General features: G+C 50.9%; 1 protein-coding gene and 2 non-coding genes across 6 annotated transcripts in view; all 3 read left to right on the top strand.

Annotated features, from left to right (window-relative positions):
* The window catches only part of CDKAL1 (CDK5 regulatory subunit associated protein 1 like 1), a 706,822-nt gene that overhangs the window by 371,884 nt on the left and 309,770 nt on the right, over nucleotides 1-25,168 (top strand). The window lies entirely within an intron of this gene.
* On the top strand, nucleotides 13,694-13,796 carry LOC132249745 (U6 spliceosomal RNA). Its single transcript, XR_009461297.1, has one exon. It is a non-coding gene; the product is annotated as a U6 spliceosomal RNA (small nuclear RNA).
* On the top strand, nucleotides 20,580-20,682 carry LOC132249744 (U6 spliceosomal RNA). Its single transcript, XR_009461296.1, has one exon. It is a non-coding gene; the product is annotated as a U6 spliceosomal RNA (small nuclear RNA).

Here is a 25,168-nt window from a genome sequence, read left to right as displayed (position 1 = left end):
TAACTCCATCCTAAGATAATACTGTCCAAAAGTACTATCTTATAGCTGAGTAATTAAGTGCAACAAAATCCACATATAGATGATGACAGAGGCTGGCTGGGGCGTGAGAGTGCTAAAGGGCAGGGGCTGCCTAGCCACACAGCTCTGTACTTTTTGCACTCTTGTACCCCAGCCAGCCTCTCCACCACCTGACACCACCATCCAGAGCCTGGAATTTGACCCTTCCCTGAGCCTCCTGCCTGGAAGCCCAGCGCGGCTCTGGACACTGCTGCTGTCTTGGCAACATGTGTAGATGCTGTACCTGGGAGCAGTTGACTCCAATGGAAATTGCCCTGGAATTTATTGTGTCACAGTTATTGAACATGTAGATGCACCCAGGTTATCCTTGGAAAATAATTTTCTTCCTGGTTTTTGAACCCGAAAGCTTGCTTAATAACTATTCTGCAACCATTTGGTTTGGTCTAATAAAAGATATCAGATTCACCCAAGGAACCTTGTCTGCCTGTGTCCTTAGACCAACACGGCTACAACCTACACGCCTGCAATTTTCTTCCTGGGCACTTGATATCCTCTTAGAAATTAAAAGTTTATGAACTTTCATTTCTACACAGGAGAACTTTTACAGTCTTTTCTCTAATGCCTGATGAAGGGTTTTTTGCCCAAAAGCTTGCAATTAAAGAATTTTTTTTTTTTTTTTTTGTAAAAACCTTGTTGGTCTAATAAAAGATACCATCTCTACTACGAGTCCTGATTGCCAGTGGGGCATTCAGATGTTTTCATTCTGAAGTTCCAGCATAATATATAAAGTTTCGTAGAGGGTGTCCCTCCTTTCCTTACAAATAGCAAAAATCTTTATTTCTGGAAGTAAGGCTGTTTTTAATAAGACTTCACTAGAGGAACGGGGAACAGAACCAACGCTTGGTTTCATTGGAATCTTTTATCTGGCAGGGATCGATTTTGGGTTTTTTGGGGGGTTTTTGTTTTGTTCTCTTCTCTTTTTTATATGTCATGGAAAATTCTTGCCTCCTCTTTGATAGTGAGGACTACCTTCTAGCATACGCTACAAACATTTGCTGCACAGTCTCCTGCTTTTGCATTCAGAAGTAGAGATATGTTTAGCATTCAGCTGGGGATTCTTTGCTCTAAGACAAATGTCTCTCTCACCCTTAATTTCTTCTGCACAACACGGAAAAAAATTTTCACCAGAGTACTATGAGGGAGGTAGATGACTTCTCTATTTTAGGAGTAGATACCTAACTTCTTCTCAGCCCTAGCAGTTGATTGTAAGAGTCTCCAGCAGGGCTCATTTGCTTATCATTACACACTGGCTGTTCCATTCCCACCTCAATACAATTCAGGAAAGACCTATTTTAAATAAAATTATTATGTCTTCATGACATGATTTTAGCAAGCTCCTTTTTTTCTCCCAGATGTTTTACTACATTGCTATGATTTTGCTTCCTAGTGGTTATGCTTGATAGCATTTGTGAATGAGTGTTTCCATACTAAATCAGATTAGGTAATCAACTCATCCAGCTATTCCAAAGGAAGGTGCAAGAAACCCTGAAGAGGCCTCCATGTAATAACTTACATGGAATAACCTACATATATAGGAACTTTTTTCCTAACCTAGACCTGACGTATGTTTTGAAGTGTGAGTGTTTATATCCCTTACTTAAAGCTTATTTAATTGAATGGTTTCATTATCCATATCTGTCAATCCATATTTGTCATTATCCATATCTGTCAATTAGTAACATCATTGGTGTATGTTGTATAAGAAAGAACCATTTTCATATTCATGATTTTGACTCTACATAAGAATGTGCTATACTCATAGCATCCTTCGTATGTGGAGTACTTTTGGGAATCCCATACTTCGCTGCGACGTGTGAAGAGTTAATGGTCAGTTGTATGAGGAAAATGCAAATATATAATAATTTGCTGTCCTTGTTTGATTGATATATTATAATAATATGTTTGAATCGGTTTAGAATAAAAGAAATGAAACCGAACTTGTAATTAAAATTGATATGCTTTCAAATTCTGTAGGTATTGAATAATATTTCCTGAAATATATTAATTCTGAATACAAATCATAAGAAAACGTAATCATATTTTTGTTTTCTTTCGTTCCAAGTCTCTGTCTACTATCATCACACTACAGCATTTTCACATGTTTACAAACATTCCTGAGATACTATGATTGTGTACCTAGAAAAATAAATCTCTAGATAGAAAAAGCTGTTTAGGTGCCTAACATGCATTAATTTTGGTTTGAAATTGGGAACCTAAATAGGAATTTAGATGGCTTGATACCTTATTGAACCTGGGTCCTAGAGTTTCTAAATCTGAAAGGTAGGTAAAAGCATAAATGCATCCATAAATCTGTCGAGTACAATCAATTCCATATATTGTTAAATTTGTGCAATTACAATTCAGTATTGTTAAAATATTGCCTCCAAATATTCCAGTAATTGCCATGTGTCAAATACTGTATTTTTTAAATGAAATGTTGTTATCAATATTACTTTCTGGTTACTGAGGTTAAAGCAGTATGGCCCAACGTATAAATACAATTTTCTTTGGTCTTTAAAGAATTGTTCTGTTGTAAAACCTTTAATTGTGTATGTTAGCCAGATAAGGCCCAATAAAATATTTCCCTTGCAAATTAAAGGTTTAATTTAATTGTTTGTTTATTTTCATACTTTTAAAGGGAAAGTTACAGTTTTTAAAAGCCTGAGGAAGCATGAGCACATAAACTGCTTTAAATATTCAAGAGGGCAAAAATATGTTAAGGTTCAGTTTTTAAGAAATGGTCTTTAGTTTGAATTTTTGGTTGTGCAAATCTGTGTGTTCACAGTGAATTCCAGATATAACTGTAGTGCAGTAGCTGGATTTCTAGGTTCCCGATTACATGTGCATGGCAGGTAGACATCCAGATACTAATATTTGCTCTTCCAGTTCACTGTGAGCATAACGTTTCAGGCTTATTTTTTTGTCATGGGTAGCTGCCTGCCTAAAATCAGGTTCTACAATTCTATATATAACCTAAAATGTTTTGTCTCTAAATACAATGTACAGGGTAGGCATCTTTCTGTATGTGCAAACTCTAACTTTGATTTCCAATCAAATTTTCAAGTCTATCCATAGAGATGTTCCACAGTAATGACTGTTTCTTTATGTGCCAAACTTGTGGTCAAGAGAATTTCTTGTAAATAACTTTTTTACATCTAGGAATTGTGTGGGGGTTTTTTTCAAGCTCTTCAAATTTAGAAACATCTACATTTTTTTTTCTCCCTTCCAACTTAAAAAAAGAAGGCAACAGCTTGAGTGTCTAGTGTATTAAAGTCCAAGAGGAGGGTTTTATTTAGAAAGTCCTAAATTAATAATGATGAGTTATTTTAGGGGAAGTCATTTTGAAACCTTAAGTGTAGGATTTATTACTGATGCTATTGAATAATATATTAATTACATGTATGGACCTCTGGCCATATGAAAATGATCCTTTTCATGTTTTAGACATTGGAAATTATGTGCACTTGGTATGTTTGTTCATTTCATAATTAAAACAATGTTCCTATTTCCTTAGCTGGGAGCTGCTAAGAGCAATAGGCTTTGTTTGTGTTTCTAAATGAAATTGCTATAGCATTTATGACCCAGCATTTTTTAGGCTGGAAAGTTGTGTGGCTTTGTAATTTATTATTTTTATAGGGTGGAGAAGCTTCCCTGGGCTGTTTCTGCAAAAGAGATCAAAGTAAAATTGGTCTGACATTTTTCCTGTGAGAGACCACCCTACAGTGATAGTTCTTATGTTTTTTTACCGTTTGATGATTGATGCTTCTGTGACATGGGGCCCAGGATTAGAGATCCCGTGGACAGGACAGTGCTAATATTATATAGAATTTGAAAGGACAATGTCGAGCCATTTTTGTTAGTTTTACATTTTTTTTGTTGTTTACAGTGTTTCAGAAGCACAAAATGTTGTTCTTTTCTACTTTGTCTATGGTTTAATGCCAGAATTTACATAGCATCAGTTTCACTCTAACTTTTCAAACATATTTTTTGCTGTGCTCCAGAAGTAGTGTTTGTTACTTGTGCTATAAAGCCTTTCAAGACAGTGTTTACAACTATGTGGGCTGTTAGCATCAGTGGCTGTTTTTTCTTCAGAGGGGAGCTGTGAATTTAATACAATAAAATTAAGAAAAGTCAGATCACTGTTACTGATTTAGGATTCTGCTCCTTATTAAAAATAAGTTAGGTGCTTAAGGACTTCAGTGTTTAGGCATTTTGAAAAATTGTTCCTTTTGTCCTTGGAGCATTTGTAGTCAACTACATGATACAATGTTCTACCTATTGTTGCAATAGGATTTCAATGTTTGTATGGGTTTTTTTTTAATTTCATGTAATAATGAATGTGCACGTAATTGTTTTAGATTGGTACATGTAGTTGGAAAGGCTAAGCCACCAGTAACTTGCTTGAAAACAAGTTACTGATGGGTTTCAAGGGTTTTTTTTCTACCTAATTTAATATTTTCAGGTTTTTATTAGAATAGTGACATCAAAACTCTTCCTTTTTCTATTCCTCCTTTCTTATTTAACTCTAGGGTTCAACTATAGGGGCTTGCACTTGTTGATTAGGGTGCCAGCAGTTCAGGCGTTCATATTGCCTGTCTCCATTATGTGCAGTGACAGGCTTGCAAGGGCCACAAATGCAGTTCAGCTATTTATTTTAATACTTGCCATAGCTGGTGAAACTTCATTCTTAAGACCTATATGAGGATAAAGATGGTTTAGAATGTTGGTGTAAGCAATGCTTTGTCTAGAGCTGCTAAAATGCTGAGGTATCCACTGACATGTAGAAAACATGATATTGCCTGGGGATGACTGGATAAGAAAGCAGAAGGATGAAAAGGAAGAAAAATTAACACACATTCATTTAGGATAATAGATAGGGGCAGGGGGACAGGAGATGGAAGCAATAGATATGTTAAAATTAAGGAAAATAGAGCTTGAAATAGTGGAGGAGGAAGAATTTAGCTGCTACTCTTGTCAGTGAAGTACAGGAAGTGATGGTATCAAAAGGAGAATTGTTGGGAAGCAGAAATGATGATAAAGAATGCTCAGGTCATCCTTCCAAATGGAAGGATATTAAATTAAAACCAGTTAATGAAAGGGAGGGAAGACTGTCTCCTCAGACACAGTCTGGCATTTATTACCAAGAAAACAACAAATGCAAACAATGGCCAAATGATAAGTAAGTAATACAGAATTCCATTCCTCTCCTGAAGCCAACACAGTCCAGTTGCCATGCAGAATGGTGATAGATCTTTTGGAAGCTTTCTTTATATATTTAATTTTATTTATAAGCATGGCATTTATTTATGTTATTACTTCAGAGTTCTGTTTTGTTTGAAGAGATGTACTCCACAAACCAGATATAAGAAATCAAAGCAGGTAACTTTATGCACTAAAAATAGGATTGGTGATTCTGTGGAACAGATTCACTTTTCATTTGCCACAAGAACCGTTTCCAAAGCCAATGTATTTTTTTCTATTTTTTTTTCTGGGGAAAAGAGATTCCATTTCTCCAGATTTCCTTATCTTTTGATATTGTTAGGGTTCATTTATTAAAGGAAATGTTTTTCCTTCCCTTGACACATTCACATTCCTTGCACCTTCCTTCTTCAGCATCTCATCTTCAATTTCACTGAGACTTAGTTGTATTAAAGTGTTAGTGTTGGTTCCAGGTTCCCATACATAGCTTTGCATCCAGAGCATATTGAAAGCTAAAGACAAGGTCTAGTAGTATAAGTAACCTAAGTACAGCACATGGAACTAATAACTCCTTCATTCTAATCCTAGGTATACCACTGACCTGTGAAATGAAGCATTTTTAATACATTTTGAAGATTAGTTCATATTTATAAAGTGCTCTAGATTTACTGGCAATGCTTGGTTTATGCATCCATTTAATAGGAATATGGCAAGTTGCTTTTCTCAGACTAACTACCAATCTTCTCATAAATTTCTATCTGTGAGCATCACTGGTTTCATGGAGGATCTTCTTTAACTTGACCTTTGCTGGCAGCAAGGCATCTGCATAATGAAATTAATGTTTGACTGCTTAAAGGCCAATCCTGATCACATCTTTCTAAATAGAAAAGTTGCCATTGTCAAGACAACACCCATCAGAAAATCAGTTTAATACAGAACAATAATTTGGGAGCTTGATTTGTTACCTGCTCATTGTTTGACCATGAAATTTACTTATTTGTAATATAAAGTTAAAGTATATGAAATTTGCTGTAGAAAAATGGAAATGAATCTATTAATCAGATTATGCTTTGTGATTTTTTTTGAAGTGCTGAAGAAATTGTAGTGTTTAATATATTGGGGTTTTTTTAAGTCACTAGGGCCTGAATTGTCTGTTCCTATACTTAAAAATTAGATGCCCAGCTTTTGGAATTGTATTCACAAACCTACATACTCAAAAAAGGTGCCTTTTAAATGCCAGTCTAATGGTTAGAACATGTACCCCAGTCTGAGAGAGTTCAATCAACATCTCCTACCTCCCAGGAGATGCATGCCCTTACCATTTGGGAGGGGGGGGGGGGGGGCGGGAGAGAAGGCTTACCTGGGCTTTGTTGCATTTCTCTCTCTTGTTTTGAAGCTGGGCCACTGTGTAAAAAGGAATGCAGTAATTCAGGAGGAAGAGGTGGAATAAGCAAGTGGAACCTGACTCTGTACTCCAGTGAGGACTTTACTGCTCTGGTGGCAGGCGTTCTCTGTTTTTGTCCCTGCTCCTAATGTTGTTAACACATTTTGAACTGAAAAGTCCGGCATATAAATACCTTTGTGACCCTGACCTGACAACCTTCATTTTCACTGAGTTTTTCTTAGTACCTGTTGTTGATTCCACAAAAAATGACAACTCACCAATTCTAAATAGTCTGAACTTTGGTAAGCCATAAACTAAAAAGATAGCATGAGTTCAGTAAAGAAGATGAAAAGGGAAACATTTAGAAAAGATGATATGGGCTATTAAAACAATGACACAAAGAAAAATTCTTAAAAATAAGGCTATTTTAACAGATGCTCCTTTCACTATGGCTCCTCTGGCATTTATTACTTCTAACTTCTGTGATTTCCAAACTGCTTTGAATAGGAAAGAAGTTTTAAGTGGTACTCTTTGAAATGAAGGCATTTTCAAACATTGCATAATAATACTTTTATACACACTGCACTTGTCACAAAAAGGCATCTGAAGTTGTAGTTAAAAATGTATATATTTTTAAAGGTTGCGGTAGGTTTATGTGTAACTTAAAGATCTTTTAGTTATATCAGGTCATTTGCTTCAAATAATTAATAAAGCACCAAGGCCCTTATTCTTAAGCAGAACAGCAAGCTTCAAGAAAAAAAAAAAAACTTGTCAGAAAGGTAGAGAGCTGAGGTGTTGTAGACAATTTAGTTGGAAAATTAATGAGTTGTCTGGATTTCTGAACCTTGCCTTAATTGTCAATGATGAAAATTAAGCCACTGCTGTCTGATATTATAGTTTTTCCCAAAAGCAATAATTACCAAGTTCATGGCCTCCTTTAAGTGTTCTGAATGAATTGCAGTGAAAGATGATAAAGAACAGTTGTTATATAAGTAGGAGTATCTCTGTAACTCTTAATTTTTATGGTTTGCTTGATGGCTCTGAGCAGCAATGGGAGAACATTTTTGCTCTCAAGGGTCATGAGTAAAATCAGATTTAGTACTGTACATGCCAGTCAGAAACAAACATTAGTGTCTTGCCCTCTGTTATTCTGTGATCTCTGCCCTTTCTTTCACACTCTCCTGTCTGAAACCTTCTGCTGTTCCCTGGTTATTCCCTAATTTCTCTTCTGTTCCCTTTCTGAATGCTGGTCTGATTTTTTTTTTATCTGTTCCTCCTTCCCTAGCCCTTCCATCCAAGATGCGCCAGCAGCATCTTTATGCTCTTTATAGAGAAGGTGCATAGCATGATTAGTCAGAATCTGTATCTAAAAGTGAACATGTGCTGGATTAATTGGCTTCCATGGCATTTTTGGACGCATCACATATACCACTGGCCTGGAGAGAATATTATTTTAAATATAACTAGAAAATCTGCAGGGAGAATTAACTTGAAAATATATTGTACAAAAGGAGGACCCAGACTTGGATTACAGAACATAGCTCTGTGTCCTTACCACTGTGAGCCATCAGAAGCTGTAAAGCCTGCTATGATGAACTAAAAACTGAGTTAGGTTTGTATTGCTGTGCAAGGACACCACTAGGTAGTGAACAGTATCAGTAATTGGACTTAAACTCGAAGAAATAGTGTTCATGTATTGCAGTGAAGCAGAGCAAGGGATATATTTAAACTGCCGCCTTCTTAGCAGTGCGCCCAGGATCGTTCAGCAGGTGGTTTACCTGTAGCCAACATGCATTAGAGAAGGGGTTCTGTAAAGACAGAGGTCTAATCCTTCATTATGTTTAGATGCTAGATTTTGTGCTGCAACTTGAAGTATATACTGTATTTTATGATGATTAAAGGATTTAGGTTGACAGCAAACTTAGGATTTTTGAGTGTTGGGCCCCATATGCAATTTGATATATTTTATTTTATTTGCCTTTAAAAAAAACCAAAACAATAGTTTCTGATGATTGGTTTGTGGCGCATTCGCCCACTCAAAAAGTATTTTGTGTTTTGAAGCAAAAACTAAAGAACCACTGTATTTGTCCATTCTTATTTAGACTGATCAGATTTGTAAAGGATAAAATATTAGGAGGATAGCTAGTGGAAAAATAATATCCAACAAAAACATAAAGGTGGGACATAAATTGTTTTAAGTACATTATGAAAGTCTCTCTTTGACATGGAAATTTCCTACGTTATGGCCAAGTCCATTCTCATCTGTACATGGAGCAAAGAGTGTGAAGAAAATGTTGTAGTGTGGTGTGTTGACAGATTAATGTGTAATGCAATTGTCTCAAGGTAGACTTGTTCCACTTTTGGTAATTTTTTCATAGATAACTTTAAAAATACTTAAGTCAGTTTATAGAGAACTTTTAGTGATTTTAGTGCTGTTAGATGCTTAATATTTTCAAAATCAGGTTACTTAATTGGCACTTAGATATGGACTTGTGTCCCTTTTCAAAAAATGCTGGCCATGAACTGTTACCAGCCTGGCTTTTATCATTATACCTAGCCGAAGTCTGTGGGCACCTTTACTGTTTTATTAACAAGCAATTGCTTCATAAGGTTCTGTGTATACATTTTATACAACTGAAAATGTTACAAGTCATGCGAGCCTGCACGCATGAGGCTGGGGAGGTACCTCATATTAGTAAGACAATAAAAGCCCAGTATGCGTCTAATACAGTATTGTGACTATTATCTTCATATGCTTAAATTTCTTTCAGATTCTTTTTGCTGAAGAACAGAAGTGTATAATGCTGCTTATACTGTCTACCATTGTTTACAATGTATTATATGGTGTAATCCATCATCCAACTTTAATTTCACAAGCTATTCATTGTATTTAAACAGTGCCTTCTTCTATCAAATATTTATGAAAGTCTTGGGGAAGAATACATTAAAATGGTAGATGGGGGTTGTTTCAAGCATTTTCATGACTGAAGGCTAGGGACCTCTGTGAATTTGAAGTCTGCTTTCAAGGAAAGTTCACGATGTCTGATGATAACCCAAGGAGGCAAGAATTCCACCAATTCCCTGCACTGTGATTTCAAAAAGCAATGGCTGCCTGCAGTCTTCATGCTTCAGCACCTTTCATTTTGAAATTGTTTGCAAGTGCAGTGAAGAATGGTGAACAAAACATTTACAGTTGAATTGGTTATTAATAATTCAGCAGACCTACAACTTTTGCACATTAAGATTACTTTACTCATTGATTTTTAACTGAAAAAGCTAAGTGGAAAATCAAACTTTTGATATCAGTCCAATTGAGAAGCGTGCATCAGAAGCACACTAATTACCTGGGACAACTTCTAGAGGGAATTGTGGAGGGGGATATGCTTTTACCATATTGGTAATATGCTAGATCTCCCAAAGAAGAGGGAGAGATGGTGATGTGTTTTCCTTCTCTGCTAGTTGATTTTCATAGGCTGTATGAGCTCAGAACAAGACTATATAGTTTCACTAATTACAAAAACTTGTGGGCTAAATTTCCTAACTGACATGTTATTTCTCTGATGCTAATCCTGCAATTTTGTGGTTTACCAAATAGAGTAATCAGTGGTGTAAATATGGATGGACTAATGGAAAAGCAGGGGGAAAAAACCAACTTAAAGGTATTTCCCTGTCCTATATGGTCTTATGCTGTGAACCCTTTAACCTGTAACAGCAAAACTGGTGGCTTGTCCCCAGTGCTCTTTCATGTCACCACAAATAAATGTTTTCAAGCACCTGATTTAAGAGGCAAGAAATTAAGCTGTTACATTATTTTACAAACACGTTAGAAAATATCAGAAGTATAGTTTCTACCAAAACCTTAACCCAGATACCAAATACATATTTGATAGTTAAACAAATAATCCCAAATTGTTCGATTTCCATACAAACATAGTGATACAAAAATAGTAAAAATGGTTTAAAATGGAGAACATGAAGTATACTACAGCCTCTGGACCATGTCTAGTGTTTATCCAAACTAGATATTATATAAAATAGTGAGAGAAATAATAAGAGTACAGATCTATGAAGAAAACAGTTTCTAAACAAATTAATTAAAGCCTACTAAGTACACAGAAAAAATAAACTTTCATTATAGAAAACACTACTATTTTAATCAAGCTCCATTAATGGAGCCTTCCATTTGCATTTGGAGGGCTTCCAAATTGGACACTTTCTCTGGGAAAGATATAGTCACTCGTTTGTGTTACTGGCCTCCCTAAGGATCACGGCTTTGTTTTTGTTCTTTGCTAAAATTACACATGCAAATCCCCCTGGCAAGGCATGTTTAGATCACCTTGACTATGTGCCACTTCTTCCATTTCAATAATAGTTTACACTTGTATAAGAATGCATGATTGGCAAGAATATATAGATAGAGCTTTACTTCTAAAGTTGTAAAGTGTCACTTGCTCTTCTATAACATGCATACCCAATTGTTCATTTTACTGTTAGAGCACCAGCACTGCTCTGAGTATATCACAGACAAGTAAGAAGGGTTTCCAGTCTAACCAGAAATCATGCAACCTCAGTCAAGAGAATATGGCAGAAAAAAATGTGAAACTTCAAACACTGACATTTAAACCTCATAACAGACATTCAGTTTCTCTTGGGAGAGTCGTTACTTTCAAGAAACCACAAGTGTACAGATGTTTAGGCTTTTTCTCCTAGAGTAAAACATGGCTAATCCAAAAGAAAAATAACCTGGGAACAACCAGGGTTAAATCAATCCCAGGACAATTTCCTCTGGGAGCACAAATGTCTGTATGTGCTGTGGTTTCTTTTAGAAGAGAACATAGTCCTCCAAGGTTCCTCCCCACTTTTCTCCCAGTGAGATGGTGTGTTGCTTACTGGAACAAGAAGCAGGACACACCCTGTCTGCAATCCCCACATTGTGCCTCAGGGAAACATAGGCTGACCATGGGCAATCTGGGTCAGGCAATCAGTGTTGCCCCATACACTGCTGACATCTGTCCTCAGGCAGACTAAGGGAGCTTGCAGAGCAAGCTGAGATGTGTGCACAGGTCACCCCTTTCTCCTATGTTTCCTCAAGATTCTCCCAGATTATTTGAAGGTGTGTATGCAGCCTTGATTTAGTTTTGGTATAGTTTTGGTTTACCTAATTAATCTAAGTCAGGAGTGGGCAAAGTCTGACCCGCAGGCCAGACTGCGCCTGTGGTGGACTCTCTTTCCCAGCAGCCCCTGCAGTGGCAGCTCCTTCCGACTGCCACTGCTAGACCCAGCTCAGTTGCCCAGGTGCTGCAGCCCATCTGCTCTGAACCCACCACTGGAGATGGGTCCTGTGTAGGCAGGACACAGAGCCGGGCAGCTGGGATGGGGCTGTGGCTGGCAGCATGATGGGCGGGTGGGGTCGGAGAGACCTGAGATCTTGCGGTGATAACAGCAGAGGGCCAGAGCTGGGGCAGAGCCACAATCCGCTGCCTGCATGCCCCTGTGATGAGTGCAGGTTCCATGGGCGGGGGCCTTCACGGAGGAGTGTCCCATTTCCGTAAAGTGGTCATAAAGCCAAGCTGGGGGTGGAGAATGTTTGCTGGTAGTAAGGCCACTTATGGTTCTGGACTGACTCATGGATTTGGAATTGATTTGGCTTGGAACATAGTAAATTAAAAAAAAATTAAAAAAAAAAAAGAGTTGCACTGTCCTGTCCTGTCCTTGCCTGGTAGGGCTGTGTGAAGCTTCAGTTACTGATTCAGTTCGGAAGAGATTTGGCCTGATTCAGCAGCCAAATCTCCAAATCTCAATTGAATCAGGAGACCAATGAAAAGGTCTGAATCAATCTGAAGCCTCTGAATCAATTTGGAAAAAGATTTATTGGAGATTTGGCAATTCGGGCAGTCACCGCTCACTGCTGCAGGGAGCTTGACCTGGACTCTGTGCTGGTAAGTAAGGGGCTGGAGGGGTGGGGGTGCCTGGAGGAGGGGGGAGGGGACCATGGGGGGACCCCGCCAGGGCTCATCACCTGCCTGTTCCCCCAGCTCCCTTGAGGACCCCTGACCCAGCCCTGTCAATGGCCCCGCCTGTTTAGAGCTCCTGGCACTTTAAATAAATAAATAAATAAATAAATAAAACAAAAACAGCCCTGCACCCTCTGGCTGCTGTGGCAGCCAGTGGGACCTCTGGGGGCTCATGGCAGAGTCTCCCCATGCAGCACGGGACAGTGGGGATTGGTCCCCCGCCTCGCAGGAGCTGGTGAGTGTGGAGCTTCTCTTTCTTTCTTTCGGAGCAGCAATGCCGAGACCCTCTACTAAGTGTCAACATTTGAACTTGAGAACTGTTCAGTCCACTAAAGACCGTCATTGCCTTGGTTTGTTACGTGACTATCGAGATGGGAAACTGGCTGGAAATAGTATCGCACTCTTAGTTAAATTCTAACGAAACTCTTTCTTTCTTCCGAGGCCCTGGACCTTCGCTCATGCGGGTCGACCCCGGAGGCCTCCATGGGTGTCCCTGCTGGCAGAACTGTAAATACTGTAAATAGTCCTAATGTTCGTTGTGTTGGTTGTTTTTTTTGTCTAAAGTGTACGGGCAGGCCTTCCAGGCCATGAGCCCAGGCCTTGTCCATGAGGCCCAGAGCTTCGGGCGTCCTTGTACATGCTCTTTACTGGCTCCGAGTCATCACCCTCCCGGGAATAAAGGTCTCTTAAAAGTCAAAAGTCTTTCTTTCTTTCTTTACACGCAAATTCGTGAAGCTTTCTTTCTTTCTGTGTGGCAGTGTTCTTGCCTATGACATAGGAGATCTGAGTTCAAGTCCCTGCTATGGTGACTTGGGGTGAGTGAGCTAACTCTTTCTTTCTGGCTGTGTGGCAGTGTTCCTGCCTACCATATGGGAGATACAAGTTCAAGTCCCAGCTCTGGTGATTTGGAGTGAGTGAGCTCTTTCTTTCTTTCTTTCTTTCTTTCTTTCTTTCTTTCTTTCTTTCTTTCTTTCTTTCTTTCTTTCTTTCTTTCTTTCTTTCTTTCTTTCTTTCTTTCTTTCTTTCTTTGCACATATACTAAAATTGGAACGATACAGAGAAGATTAGCATGGCCCCTGCGCAAGGATGACACGCAAATTCGTGAAGCGTTCTTTCTTTCTTTCTTTCTTTCTTTCTTTCTTTCTTGATTTCCGTGGAGAGGAACAGTTATGAGTTTCGACCCAATTTTTTGAGGCCCCGCTTCTTTCTTTCTTTCGTGAAGCGTTCTTTCTTTCTTTCTTTCTTTCTTTCTTTCTTTCTTGATGGCCGCCGACAGCTGAAGCCCTTCTAAGCTCCTCCAGCTCAGGTGCTTTCAGCTCGTTGCCTCGCACTCCCTGCCCCCCTTTTCCTGTCCCCCCCCCGAAAAACCCCTTGCCTCTCCCCACCCTGTCCCTGGGGACCCCCTCCCTGCCCCTTCCCCCCACTTTCTGAGCCTTTTTCCCCTGGGCTCTGGCAGCCTCGTTTGCCTCTGCCCCTCCCCCACCCCCGCCTGAGTTGTCCCTTTGATTTCTGCTGCCTCCCTCCCCCAGGTCCCCTTCCCTTGGTCCCTGCCATCTGCCCCTGCCTTGGGGCTTGCCCTGAGCCCCTGTGGGGTTGCTCTGCCCCCCCTCAGGCGATTTTGGGGCGTTTTCAGCCCCCTCCCAGTCCCACTCCCCCGTGTCAGCCTGAGGCTTTTTTTTTTTTGGCTGCGCTTCGCAGTTTAACCCTGTCCTGGCGAGGAATGGCGGCTCCTACGCCTGGCAGCTGGCATGAGGATGTCTCTCGGGACCTCCCACTGTCTCATGGCCTGAGGGTTCATGCCCCTCTCCATGTGGGGCTCGAGACTTGCGTGGAGGCTCTGGCCGCCCTCCTGGGATGGCGTACCATCCGCTATGCGGGGCGCGTGAACACGGTCCCGATGATCTATTTGAGCAAGCCCGCCTTGGTTGACAGGGTGTGTGCGGAGGGCCTGGACATTGCGGGCATCCACTACCCTGTCACGCCCCTAGAGACTCAGGCAGTGAGGGTGGTGATTTCCAACGTCCCACCGCACGTTTCCGATCGGGATCTGGCCAGGGGACTCGAGGCCTATGGGGTTCCTGCGAGTCCCTTTCGCCGCCTGCCGATGGGAAACAAGAACCCTCAGGGCAAGCACGTCCTGTCCTTTCGGAGGCAGGTCTTCATGCTCCTCAAGGAGGGCCCCCAGTCGCTGCCTCGCTCCCTGAGCCTCACGCTCGAGGGGCGGCGGTTTATTATCTATCTGTCTGTGGGAGAGACCACGTGCTTCAAGTGCGGGGGCTCCTCCCACCTGGCCGCGCAGTGCCCTCGGGGCAAGGCGGCCGGACCATCGCCGCCTGCGGCAGCGCCGAGAGACGGCGCGTCGACCTCTGGGGCACGCGACAGGCCCAGGGAGGCTGGGAGCTCTTCCTCCCGACCTCCTTCCCCCTCCGTTCCATCTCAGGGGACCGGGGTCTCCAGCGGGAAGCCATCGTCCAGCCGAGGGGCTGGTGCTGCTACCATGGCCCCGCCGCCCCCTCCCCCGTCTGTGGTGCCCCCTGCCCTCGGTGCGGCAGCCCCACCGGGTGGAGAGGCGGACGCCTCCCCTTGCCCCCTGCCTGCCCCGGCCGAAGTGGCTGGGGTGGCCGGGGACTGCGGTGCTGGAGCCTCATCGCATGATGGGGCTCGGGCATCCTCCCTACCACCCGAAAAAGAGAGGGAGATGAGGGGGGCCTCTCAGGACACCCCATCCCTGACAGACCCCTCCTCGGCCAGTGCCGAGGACCCCCCCACTACAGAGCCGGACCCCGTTCCGGCCGCCACACCACCCGCCCCGTTGGATGTAGCCACCGACGAGGCAGACTTAGCGGGTGGGGGGGAGGGGCCTTCAGGGGTCCCCCTCCCCTCGCCTGTCCCCCAGCCTCCGGAGTCGGGCGGCAGCAGGGATAGTGGCGAATGTCTCTCTTCCGGTGGCCTGGCCCCGGGGGTGGCGGGAGAGCCCGCTGCCCCTTTGGTCACGCCCCAGCCTACCGGAGCAGATGGGGACGTTAGCGAGATGGAGATCCAGCTCTCGGAGTCTCGCAAGAGACGTCGTGAGCGGGATGGCCCCTCCCCCCCCAAGAAGACAGGGAATGTCCTCGCGGAGCCGGTCCTCGACTCGGACGACGAGAGGCGGCTGATGTGCCTGGACATCGAGGGGGTCGACGCTGCAGTTGCGGGCGAGCTCCCGCCGGGGGTGCGGCCTCGCCGCTCTTCCGTGGGCAACATCCACCCCAAGCTGGCGGAGCCCCCCTGGGTCTCTCCTGACTATGGGGGACTCCTGTCCTTGCTGAAGCTAACCAAGGGGCAGAAAAATGTAGCGGGGCACATCACCCAGTGGTGTGCGGACCCCAAAGTGTTTGTCAAGGCTGCCAGGGCGGCAGTCAAGCTCATGAAGCAAGATCGGGGCACACGTCAGATGGCCTACCGTCTGGACAAGCTTGCCCAGAGGGTGAGAGTGGAGTGGGGCCTGGGCGGGTCCCTCGACTAGAGTAGGGCACGGTAGGCCTTCCCTGACCTGTCTGTATTGCCTTGCTCTGCTCTTGGGTGCTCGCTCTTCCACCCGCACTCTGCTTTGCTCCTCCTCTCCCACACCCACCCCCATGGCAGCCACAACCATTGGCACCTTCAACGTCAACGGCTGTCGAGACGCGGTGAAGCGCGAGGCCGTCCTGGAGCTCCTGCGGCAGAAGAGGCTGGCCATCGCCTTCCTACAAGAGACCCACTCTGACAGGTTCAACCAGGCGGCCTGGCGGGCTGCCTGGCGAGGACAGGTGTTCCTGAGCCACGGCACCAGCCTCCGCGCGGGGGTCGCGACACTCTTATCGCCGCAGCTGCAGCTTGACGCGGCGGTGCCGCGGGAGGTCGTCCCCGGCCGCCTGCTGACCGTCCGCGTCACCCTCGCGCAACACCGTCTGCTGCTCGTCAACATCTACGCGCCCTCCGATGGCCAGGAGAGGGTCGCTTTCTTTGAGAGCTTGGCTGCCCTCCTGCGCGACGCTAGCGAGGATGATGACCTGCTCCTCCTCGGGGGCGATTTCAATTGCACCACTGCCCCGCGCCTCGACCGCACAGGGCCTGAGCCCCACCTGCCCTCCGCTCGCAAGCTGCAAGCTGCCCTCGAGGGGGCAGACCTCGTGGACGTCTGGCGAGCCCTGCATCCCGATGCGCGCCAGTACACCTGGGCCAAGACGAGTGCCGGCGGTCTCACCATGGCTCGCCTCGACCGCCTTTATATCACCAGGCACCACCTGCCACTCCTGCGCAGCAGCCGCATCGCTCCCTCGGGTCTATCAGATCATGGCCTGGCCTTCAGCGAACTGAGCCTGCCGGGGAGAGCCTGTGCACGGGCACCGTATTGGTGTTTGAACATTAGTCTGCTCCAGGACTCTTATTTCCGGGACTGCTTTGCCCACTTTTGGCGGAGGTGGGAGGCTGCGAGACCGAGCCACTCCTCCTGGAAGCTGTGGTGGGACGTGGGCAAGGTCCAGACCCGAGCCTTCTGCCAGCAGTACACCCAGCTGGCCGCGAACGAGACGCGCCGCCGTATCCGGGAGTTGGAGGAGGACGTGGCGGAGCTCGAGGCTGCTCTGCTGGCCGCCGGCAGCGACGCGGCACTGAGCGAGAGCCTCCGGCTCCGCAGGAAATGCCTGCGCGACTTGGCGGAGAGCGCGGCCCGCGGCGCGAGGATCCGCGCCCGCTGCCAGGAGCTGGTGGAAACCGACGCCCCGACCCGCTTCTTTTTCGACCTGGAGCGGCGGCGGGCAGCGAGCAAAGTCTTGGACCATCTCAAGACTCCTGAGGGCCGGGTCATTACAGAGCCGGGCGAAGTCCGCGAACGTGCCGTCGCCTTCTATCGCGACCTGTTCGCGGCCGAGCCGTCGTGCCCCGAGGCCACGCGGGAACTCCACGAGGGCCTACCGCGTCTCGATGCCCTGGAGGCCGGCGAGCTGGAGCGGGACTTGTCCCTGGAAGAGCTGGCGGCCGCCACGGCCGGCCTCGCCTCCGGCAAAGCCCCGGGCCTCGACGGGCTGCCTGCCGAGTTCTACAAGACCTTCTGGCCTCTCCTCGGCCCCAGCCTCCTGCGCGTTTTCCAGGAGAGCCTCGCCGACAAGGTCTTGCCGATCAGCTGCCGCCGAGCGGTGCTGACCCTGCTGCCCAAGAAGGGAGACCTGGGCTACATGAAGAACTGGCGGCCGGTCTCCCTGCTGTGCGCGGACTACAAGATTCTGGCCAAAGCGCTGGCCACCCGCCTCCGCGCGGTCATGGCCTCTCTCACCGGGCCCGAGCAGAGCTACTGCGTGCCGGGCAGGACCATACAAGACAACCTGTTCCTGCTGCGGGACCTGCTCACGGCCAGCGAGCTCTTTGGCCTCGACGTCGGCCTCCTCTCTCTCGACCAGGAGAAGGCCTTTGACCGCGTGGGCCACGCCTACCTCTTCCGCACGCTGGAGGCCTTTGGCTTTGGGCCCCTCTTCACCGGGGCCCTCCGGGTCTTGTACCGGGACATTTCCAGCCTGCTCAAGGTGAACGGGGTGCTTTGCGCTCCGTTCCCCGCGCGCAGGGGCATTCGCCAGGGCTGTCCGCTGTCGGGCATGCTCTACGCCCTGGCCATCGAGCCGCTGTTACACGCGCTGCGCCGCCGCCTGAGTGGGGTGGCCCTGCCATCGGCCACGGGCCCGTCCGCTGGCCCTCGTCTCCGGCTGTCGGCCTACGCGGACGACGTCACCGTCTTCCTCGCCACCCGGGAAGACGTGCGGGCTCTGGCAGATTGCCAGCGGGCCTACGAGCGCGCCTCCTCCGCCCGCATCAACTGGGGCAAGAGTGACACTCTGCTGCTTGGCGCATGGACTGGCAGGCCTCCGCCGGACTTGCCGGGGGGCCTCGCCTGGCGCCGCGAGGGCCTCAAGGTCTTGGGCGTGTTCCTGGGGCCGACGACCTTCATGGCGCGCAACTGGGACGGCCTCGAGGAGGGAGTGGAGGCCCGCCTGCAGCGGTGGCGCTGGCGCCTGCCCAGCCTTTCCTACCGGGGGCGCGTCCTCGTCATCAATAACCTGGCGGCGGCCACCCTGTGGCACCGCTGCGCGGTGCTGGACCCTCCGCCGGAGCTACTGGAGCGACTGCAGCGGCTCCTGGTCGATTTCCTGTGGGACGGACGCCACTGGCTCCCAACAGCTGCCCTCTACCTGCCCACCGGCGAGGGGGGCCAGGGCCTGATCGATCTGGCCAGCAGGGTGGCCGCCTATCGGCTGCAGGCCCTCCAGCGGCTCCTGTACACCGAAGGCCACCTCCCGTGGCGACAGCTGGCGTGCCGATTCCTGCGGCGAGTGGGGGGCCTCGGCTTTGACCGGGAGCTGTTTCAACTGGACCTCACCTTCCTGAACGGGGCGGTCCTTCCCCCGTTCTACCGCAGCGTGGTGCGGGCCTGGCGGGCGGCCTTCCATCTCTGTCCCCAGGCCAGGCACCTGCGGTTCCCGCAGCTCCTTCGAGAGCCCTTGGTCCACAACCCGGCCCTGCACCGTGTCGTGCCGAGCCTGGCCTCCGCCAGCCTCACGGCAGCTCTCGTCGAGGCGCGCTCCACCCGCCTGGAGCACCTCCTGGACCCCGCTCGGTCGGACTGGCTGTCACCCGAGGCCCTGGCTGCCCGGCTGGCCATGCGCTCCGTCCGCACCGCGGGGCGGCTTCTGCGGGCCGTTAGGGCCGCCCTCCCGACGGAGGCAGCGACCGCCCTGGAAGCCCATCTCCAGACTCGCCGGCCCCTCCCCGCCGCAGACGCCGCAGAAGACGCCTTCCCACCGCTACCCGTCATCCCAGCGGTACCCGGCGAGCTGGCCGAGCGGCCCAACACGCTGCTCAGGCTCCCGGTGCCCCCCAGCAGCAATACGGGCTGCCCTTTTGGCACCCTGCCCCGCAAGGGCCTCTACATGTGGGTGGTGCGCACCCGGCACGCCCAGGTGCTGGCCGGCCGCCCTGACACCGCGTGGCGGCGGCGCCTGGCGCGGCCCGGGACCCCGGCGTGGCGCACGCTGTATAAGGCGCCCATCGCCAAGAAGACCGGCGACCTGCAGTGGCGGCTCGTGCACGGCATCCTGGCCACCAGCACCTTTGTGCGTCACTTGGACCCAGCGGCCTCGGCGGCCTGCCCCTTCTGCCCGGGGGTGCTGGACGAGGACATTTTCCACGCCTTCCTCGACTGCCCCCGGCTGCAGCCTCTCTTTGCCGCCCTGGGCGCACTGCTTCGGGTACTGGGCCGAGACCTCTCCGAAGACGCTTACGTCCACTCCTTTCCATACCGGGCGGCCGAGCGGGCCACGGTCAGCCTGGCCAACTTCCTGCTGGGCCAGGCCAAGATGGCCACCCTGAAGAGCCGGCGAAACCAGCTCAGCGGCACCGGGATGGTTGACGCCCTGCAGCTCTTCCGCCTGCTGGTGCGGGCCCGCCTCTCGCTCGAGTTTGAGCACGCTGTCCTCCGGCGGACGGTGCCCGCCTTTGAGGAGCGCTGGGCCCTCGAGGGGGTGCTGTGCCGGGTCGAGGCGGGACGCCTGATCCTCGTTCTGTGATGCCACCGGCTGCTCAAGCCGCAGAGACGCGTCAAGCGGGCCGAGGCCCTGGACTTTTGCTCGTGCGGGTCGACCCCGGAGGCCTCCATGGGTGTCCCTGCTGGCAGAACTGTAAATACTGTAAATAGTCCTTATGTTTCTTTGTGTTGGTTGTTTTTTTTTTGACTAGAGTGTACGGGCAGGCCTTGCAGGCCACGAGCCCAGGCCTTGTCCATGAGGCCCAGAGCTTGGGGCATCCTTGTACATGCTTTTGACTGGCTCCGAGTCATCACCCTCCGGGGAATAAAGGTCTCTTAAAAGTCAAAAAGTCTTTCTTTCTTTCTTTCTTTCTTTCTTTCTTTGCACATATACTAAAATTGGAACGATACAGAGAAGATTAGCATGGCCCCTGCGCAAGGATGACACGCAAATTCGTGAAGCGTTCTTTCTTTCTTTCTTTCTTTCTTTCTTTCTTTCTTGATTTCCGTGGAGAGGAACAGTTATGAGTTTCGACCCAATTTTTTGAGGCCCCGCTTCTTTCTTTCTTTCGTGAAGCGTTCTTTCTTTCTTTCTTTCTTTCTTTCTTTCTTGATGGCCGCCGACAGCTGAAGCCCTTCTAAGCTCCTCCAGCTCAGGTGCTTTCAGCTCGTTGCCTCGCACTCCCTGCCCCCCTTTTCCTGTCCCCCCCCCGAAAAACCCCTTGCCTCTCCCCACCCTGTCCCTGGGGACCCCCTCCCTGCCCCTTCCCCCCACTTTCTGAGCCTTTTTCCCCTGGGCTCTGGCAGCCTCGTTTGCCTCTGCCCCTCCCCCACCCCCGCCTGAGTTGTCCCTTTGATTTCTGCTGCCTCCCTCCCCCAGGTCCCCTTCCCTTGGTCCCTGCCATCTGCCCCTGCCTTGGGGCTTGCCCTGAGCCCCTGTGGGGTTGCTCTGCCCCCCCTCAGGCGATTTTGGGGCGTTTTCAGCCCCCTCCCAGTCCCACTCCCCCGTGTCAGCCTGAGGCTTTTTTTTTTTTGGCTGCGCTTCGCAGTTTAACCCTGTCCTGGCGAGGAATGGCGGCTCCTACGCCTGGCAGCTGGCATGAGGATGTCTCTCGGGACCTCCCACTGTCTCATGGCCTGAGGGTTCATGCCCCTCTCCATGTGGGGCTCGAGACTTGCGTGGAGGCTCTGGCCGCCCTCCTGGGATGGCGTACCATCCGCTATGCGGGGCGCGTGAACACGGTCCCGATGATCTATTTGAGCAAGCCCGCCTTGGTTGACAGGGTGTGTGCGGAGGGCCTGGACATTGCGGGCATCCACTACCCTGTCACGCCCCTAGAGACTCAGGCAGTGAGGGTGGTGATTTCCAACGTCCCACCGCACGTTTCCGATCGGGATCTGGCCAGGGGACTCGAGGCCTATGGGGTTCCTGCGAGTCCCTTTCGCCGCCTGCCGATGGGAAACAAGAACCCTCAGGGCAAGCACGTCCTGTCCTTTCGGAGGCAGGTCTTCATGCTCCTCAAGGAGGGCCCCCAGTCGCTGCCTCGCTCCCTGAGCCTCACGCTCGAGGGGCGGCGGTTTATTATCTATCTGTCTGTGGGAGAGACCACGTGCTTCAAGTGCGGGGGCTCCTCCCACCTGGCCGCGCAGTGCCCTCGGGGCAAGGCGGCCGGACCATCGCCGCCTGCGGCAGCGCCGAGAGACGGCGCGTCGACCTCTGGGGCACGCGACAGGCCCAGGGAGGCTGGGAGCTCTTCCTCCCGACCTCCTTCCCCCTCCGTTCCATCTCAGGGGACCGGGGTCTCCAGCGGGAAGCCATCGTCCAGCCGAGGGGCTGGTGCTGCTACCATGGCCCCGCCGCCCCCTCCCCCGTCTGTGGCGCCCCCTGCCCTCGGTGCGGCAGCCCCACCGGGTGGAGAGGCGGACGCCTCCCCTTGCCCCCTGCCTGCCCCGGCCGAAGTGGCTGGGGTGGCCGGGGACTGCGGTGCTGGAGCCTCATCGCATGATGGGGCTCGGGCATCCTCCCTACCACCCGAAAAAGAGAGGGAGATGAGGGGGGCCTCTCAGGACACCCCATCCCTGACAGACCCCTCCTCGGCCAGTGCCGAGGACCCCCCCACTACAGAGCCGGACCCCGTTCCGGCCGCCACACCACCCGCCCCGTTGGATGTAGCCACCGACGAGGCAGACTTAGCGGGTGGGGGGGAGGGGCCTTCAGGGGTCCCCCTCCCCTCGCCTGTCCCCCAGCCTCCGGAGTCGGGCGGCAGCAGGGATAGTGGCGAATGTCTCTCTTCCGGTGGCCTGGCCCCGGGGGTGGCGGGAGAGCCCGCTGCCCCTTTGGTCACGCCCCAGCCTACCGGAGCAGATGGGGACGTTAGCGAGATGGAGATCCAGCTCTCGGAGTCTCGCAAGAGACGTCGTGAGCGGGATGGCCCCTCCCCCCCCAAGAAGACAGGGAATGTCCTCGCGGAGCCGGTCCTCGACTCGGACGACGAGAGGCGGCTGATGTGCCTGGACATCGAGGGGGTCGACGCTGCAGTTGCGGGCGAGCTCCCGCCGGGGGTGCGGCCTCGCCGCTCTTCCGTGGGCAACATCCACCCCAAGCTGGCGGAGCCCCCCTGGGTCTCTCCTGACTATGGGGGACTCCTGTCCTTGCTGAAGCTAACCAAGGGGCAGAAAAATGTAGCGGGGCACATCACCCAGTGGTGTGCGGACCCCAAAGTGTTTGTCAAGGCTGCCAGGGCGGCAGTCAAGCTCATGAAGCAAGATCGGGGCACACGTCAGATGGCCTACCGTCTGGACAAGCTTGCCCAGAGGGTGAGAGTGGAGTGGGGCCTGGGCGGGTCCCTCGACTAGAGTAGGGCACGGTAGGCCTTCCCTGACCTGTCTGTATTGCCTTGCTCTGCTCTTGGGTGCTCGCTCTTCCACCCGCACTCTGCTTTGCTCCTCCTCTCCCACACCCACCCCCATGGCAGCCACAACCATTGGCACCTTCAACGTCAACGGCTGTCGAGACGCGGTGAAGCGCGAGGCCGTCCTGGAGCTCCTGCGGCAGAAGAGGCTGGCCATCGCCTTCCTACAAGAGACCCACTCTGACAGGTTCAACCAGGCGGCCTGGCGGGCTGCCTGGCGAGGACAGGTGTTCCTGAGCCACGGCACCAGCCTCCGCGCGGGGGTCGCGACACTCTTATCGCCGCAGCTGCAGCTTGACGCGGCGGTGCCGCGGGAGGTCGTCCCCGGCCGCCTGCTGACCGTCCGCGTCACCCTCGCGCAACACCGTCTGCTGCTCGTCAACATCTACGCGCCCTCCGATGGCCAGGAGAGGGTCGCTTTCTTTGAGAGCTTGGCTGCCCTCCTGCGCGACGCTAGCGAGGATGATGACCTGCTCCTCCTCGGGGGCGATTTCAATTGCACCACTGCCCCGCGCCTCGACCGCACAGGGCCTGAGCCCCACCTGCCCTCCGCTCGCAAGCTGCAAGCTGCCCTGGAGGGGGCAGACCTCGTGGACGTCTGGCGAGCCCTGCATCCCGATGCGCGCCAGTACACCTGGGCCAAGATGAGTGCCGGCGGTCTCACCATGGCTCGCCTCGACCGCCTTTATATCACCAGGCACCACCTGCCACTCCTGCGCAGCAGCCGCATCGCTCCCTCGAGTCTATCAGATCATGGCCTGGCCTTCAGCGAACTGAGCCTGCCGGGGAGAGCCTGTGCACGGGCACCGTATTGGTGTTTGAACGTTAGTCTGCTCCAGGACTCTTATTTCCGGGACTGCTTTGCCCACTTTTGGCGGAGGTGGGAGGCTGCGAGACCGAGCCACTCCTGGAAGCTGTGGTGGGACGTGGGCAAGGTCCAGACCCGAGCATTCTGCCAGCAGTACACCCAGCTGGCCGCAAGCGAGACGCGCCGCCGTATCCGGGAGTTGGAGGAGGACGTGGCGGAGCTTGAGGCTGCTCTGCTGGCCGCTGGCAGCGACGCGGCACTGAGCGAGAGCCTCCGGCTCCGCAGGAAATGCCTGCGCGACTTGGCGGAGAGCGCGGCCCGCGGCGCGAGGATCCGCACCCGCTGCCAGGAGCAGCGAGCAAAGTCTTGGACCATCTCAAGACTCCTGAGGGCCGGGTCATTACAGAGCCGGGCGAAGTCCGCGAACGTGCCGTCGCCTTCTATCGCGACCTGTTCGCGGCCGAGCCGTCGTGCCCCAAGGCCACGCTGGAACTCCACGAGGGCCTACCGCGTCTCAATGCCCTGGAGGCCGGCGAGCTGGAGCGGGACTTGTCCCTGGAAGAGCTGGTGGCTGCCACGGCCGGCCTCGCCTCCGGGAAAGCCCCGGGCCTCGACGGGCTGCCTGCCGAGTTCTACAAGACCTTCTGGCCTCTCCTCGGCCCCAGCCTCCTGCGCGTTTTCCAGGAGAGCCTCGCCGACAAGGTCTTGCCGATCATTTGCCGCCGAGCGGTGCTGACCCTGCTGCCCAAGAAGGGAGACCTGGGCTACATGAAGAACTGGCGGCCGGTCTCCCTGCTGAGCGCGGACTACAAGATTCTGGCCAAAGCGCTGGCCAGCCGCCTCCGCGCGGTCATGGCCTCTCTCACCGGGCCCGAGCAGAGCTACTGCGTGCCGGGCAGGACCATACAAGACAACCTGTTCCTGCTGCGGGACCTGCTCACGGCTAGCGAGCTCTTTGGCCTCGACGTCGGCCTCCTCTCTCTCGACCAGGAGAAGGCCTTTGACCGCGTGGGCCACGCCTACCTCTTCCGCATGCTGGAGGCCTTTGGCTTTGGGCCCCTCTTCACCGGGGCCCTCCGGGTCTTGTACCGGGACATTTCCAGCCTGCTCAAGGTGAACGGGGTGCTTTGCGCTCCGTTCCCCGCGCGCAGGGGCATACGCCAGGGCTGTCCGCTGTCGGGCATGCTCTACGCCCTGGCCATCGAGCCGCTGTTACACGCGCTGCGCCGCCGCCTGAGTGGG

This window comes from Alligator mississippiensis, chromosome 3, assembly GCF_030867095.1.
Source record: "Alligator mississippiensis isolate rAllMis1 chromosome 3, rAllMis1, whole genome shotgun sequence".
In the NCBI taxonomy this organism is placed as follows: Eukaryota; Metazoa; Chordata; order Crocodylia; family Alligatoridae; genus Alligator; species Alligator mississippiensis.
The sequence above is the reverse complement of the archived record's forward strand: the minus strand, read 5'-3'. Positions and strand labels throughout refer to the sequence as shown.